The 3963-nt window shown below is 35.1% G+C and overlaps 1 pseudogene; it reads right to left on the reverse strand.

Annotated features, from left to right (window-relative positions):
* Positions 1 to 1627: 1627 nt before the first annotated feature.
* On the reverse strand, positions 1628 to 2560 carry LOC118529672 (olfactory receptor 4L1-like; annotated as a pseudogene).
* Between the last annotated feature and the right edge of the window lie 1403 nt (positions 2561 to 3963).

Consider the following 3963-nt stretch of genomic DNA (forward strand, 5'->3'; position numbering starts at 1 on the left):
GTAGAGTTTTAGTTTTGCAAGATGAAAAATTCTAGAAATCTGTTGCACAATAAGGTGTACACTTAACAATACTGTACACTTAAAAATATTTAAAATGTTATATGGTTTTAACCACAATAAAAAATGAACCAGAGAAGCACATATTTAAACAGATAAGTCATTAAAACATTAAACTGAGTAAAAAAATAAATTTTAGAATAATAACATTTATATGGATTCCATTTATATCAAGTTAAAAACACACAAGATGTTTTTATATACAATATATGAAAAACGAGGGAAATAATTTTTAAAAACATACAAAGGAATGATACTGGAGTTGATGATCTTTGCTACAATAAAATAACTAGGTGTAGATGGTTGCTTAGGAGTCTTTATTATCGCTAATAATCCATTTTCTAGTAAAAGAATGAAATAAATGTGGCAAAATGTTAGAAATTTGATAAAGCTACATGTTATATCAATGTCTACCCTTAATTCTATGATTGAATTAATTCATAAGAAATAGATACAAATATATATATGCCCAGTGATCCTTAGGGACCCAGTTCCTATCCTCTTCAATGTGTTTTTTAAAATAAAATTTTAGTCTAAAATATATCATGCACATATGGCTAAGAATACATCTTTAAAGTACCCTTTAGTCTATAATTACTATATTACACATATCGCTTAAGAGGCAATGATGAAAAAGTATTGAATAAAAGCCTTTAAAAAGGTTCCTGAGTGTTTGGGAGAGAACAGGGCATTTGAATTTGATATCAAAGAGGCCATACAATGTCTTTTTATTCTAATACCTATGAACCATAGATGAAACATTTTAATTTAATACACTTTATACAAGGTAGGCAGCTTGAATACTTCCTGTTTTGTTGTGATGTGATTGCCTGGAATATATAGGGGCTTCTTCATTTTCCCTTTTCCATGGGGATTAACATAATAGTAATGCTCTTACTTGATTCTTGAGAGATACATGAGAACAAATATGTATACAAACATGAAGGAAGGAATAAGGTAAAATGAGCTGTGTGTAATATACATGTCAGGTGGAATTTTTATTTTTTTAAGAAAGAAATATGTGTTTCTTTTGAGTAAATGACACTTAGATCTATCTACTCATAGAAACTAGTCTGTTTGCCTTGTTAAAAAATAATCCTTACACATATTAGGATCCACTAAACTGTGAGTTTATGTGTGTGTGTTTAGGAATTTACAAGAGTTCATATAATTATATGCACACTTAGTCAGCTAGATAATTTAGTTGAAAGTTCCCTAAACCCGAATTAAAAATAGATAAATAAATTCCTTTTTGATCCCTCTTTATTTAATGAAATTTAGTCTTGGACATTTCTCGGTTTCCAGCTATAGTTTGTGAGTCAGTTTTTTTCTATTTAATTCTTTATTACATTAAAAAGTATTAACCCTAAGTGAATTGAATGCTAATTAAAATAATCATTCTTCCAATAACACCAAACATGTTATAGAAATGTAATGATGGAACGTTTGATAATTTCAATATATATTATGAATATTTTAAAAAATCTACAAAATAAATTAATATCAACTTATTCTGAGATGTATTGTACATGGGTTTTGCACTAAAAAGCTTCATCATCATGATTGTTACCTAGAAGGCCTGTCTGGATCTGATGTGTTGGGTCCTCAGTCTATTCATGGCTGCTTTCATTTCCTGGTTCCTCAGAGTGTAGATAATGGGGTTCAGTAAGGGTGTGATAACCGAATAAAACACAGAAAGAAATTTATCCCCTGAAAAACTACTGAATGGCCAAGCATAAATGAAGATACATGGCCCAAAAAACAGAGTGACCACCGTAATGTTAGCAGACAATGTGGACAGAGCCTTGGAGAGTCCACCAGAGGATTGACGTTGGACAGTTACCAGAATGACAGTACAGGAAATGAGCAGGAGTATGAAGCAGATGAAAGACAACAGACCACTGTCAGCAATTACCAGTAACTCCAGAACATAGGTCTCAGTGCAGGCAAGTTTTAGAACTAGAGGAAGGTCACAAAAAATATTGTCCCCTATATTGTGGCCACAGAAGGACAAGGTGATAGTAAAAATCATCTGGCTCATCGTATGCACAAAATGCCCATGATAGCAGCACAGAGCCCACGAGGACCCGGCGATTCATGATGGATGTGTAGTGAAGAGGTTTGCATATTGCAATATACCGATCAACAGCCATAACTATGAGAAGAGTCATCTCACTGCCACCTAAAAAGTGGAGGAAGAACATCTGAGCCATACAGCCCCACAAAGAAATAGTTTTATTCTCCCTGAGGAAATCTGTGACCATCTTAGGGGTTGTGATTGTGGAAATAGACATATCCAGGAAGGAGAGATTTCCAAGGAGGAAGTACATTGGTGTGGAGTACAGAAGTGAGTCAAAGGTTACAGTGACCACGATGAGAAGGTTTCCTGCCACAATTGCTGCATAGGCCAACGAAAATACGAAAAAAAGAAAATCTCAAGTTGCCAAGTGTTGGTGAGTCCTAACAATACAAACTCAGATATTGAGCTATTCATCATATCCATCTAGTCTATGTAGGGGTTTTCAGAAAGTCATTAAAATGTAGAAAATCTGGAAAAAGTGATAATTTAAACTGAGAGTTTTGAAGATATAGACATAGAGAAAGTATTTGATTCCTATAGAAAGAGAAAAGATGAACATTTCTGAAAAATACATTTAATTTATTAATTAAAGCAACATTCATTCACATTAACAAATTTATTTTCAGCCAGAAAGGCACAAAAGATAAGAAATTCATTGTAAAAATTTGTAAACAGAGTTTGCAGGCATAGAGTGCATCTCCACAGTGATTTGTTGTTTCTATGATGAGTTTATGAGTTTATGAACCATGAGTTCAATAGGCCAATGAGTAAAAAAGCCAAATGACCATTAGTCAAATGATTTGATCTTTTGCCTCTTTCCCCCTCCCTAATTTAAAATACTCAGGTGCATGGAAGTTGATATACTTTTCAGCAAATTGCTTTAGGGTAATTTCTCTATCAGCTATACTGTATTATCACCCCTCTCTCTCTCTCTCTTTTTAAGATTTTACTTTTTATTAGTCAGAGGGGGAGAGAGAGAGAAAGAGTGAGTACAAGCAAGGGGAGTGGCAGGTAGAGGGAGAAGTGGGCTCCCTGCTCAGCAAGGAGCCTGATGCAGGACTCGATCCCAGGACCCTGAGCTGAAGGCAGACGCTTAACCAAATGAGCCACCCAGGTGTCCCTCCCCTCTCTTTTATCCCAAAGAGTAGTACCAATGATTTCACTTATTCCTTATTGTCCCCAAAGTTATAATAAAGCAACCTTCCTAGGAAGTTTTCGGACAAGACCATAAATGTTTCTCAGTGTCCAAGTTTCTTTCTTTACTTCTTTCTCTCTTTTTCTCTCCCCCTCCCTTCTTTCCTTCCTCACTCCTTCCCTTCTTTCTTTTATTCTTTCTTCCTTCCTTATTTCTTTTATTCTTCTTTCTTCCTTCCTCCCCTCACCCTCCTCTGTCCTCGTCATTGTTGCCCTCCTCCTCTTCCTCCTTCTTCTGAATAGTGCTGTGTATCTAATACTTTGATTTCTGAACAAAACTCATGACCTCCACTGCTGAGCCTTTTTGCCTGTTCTCCTGAATCTATTGTTGCTGGGTTCTTGACTGGAGTTTTCTTTCTTGTCCCTTTACACTGTGTGTATAGATGGTCTCTGAACAACCAACAAACGTTTGACAAATAGTTTTTATATTTCCTTGGCTCCTAAATGCTTATCATCTTTTTATCTAGTGCTTTCCTCTGACACAGTATCACACTTGTGTGCAGACTGACTTGACTCTTACCTTGGCTCATACACTTGAACTCTGTATATATTTCCAGATTGACCTGATACTGTTGGCTCACTTTTATCTACTTTTCATTATGATTTAGATCTTTTGCTCCCAGCTTTTTCCC

The sequence above is a fragment of the Halichoerus grypus genome, chromosome 8 (genome assembly GCF_964656455.1).
Source record: "Halichoerus grypus chromosome 8, mHalGry1.hap1.1, whole genome shotgun sequence".
In the NCBI taxonomy this organism is placed as follows: domain Eukaryota; kingdom Metazoa; phylum Chordata; class Mammalia; order Carnivora; family Phocidae; genus Halichoerus; species Halichoerus grypus.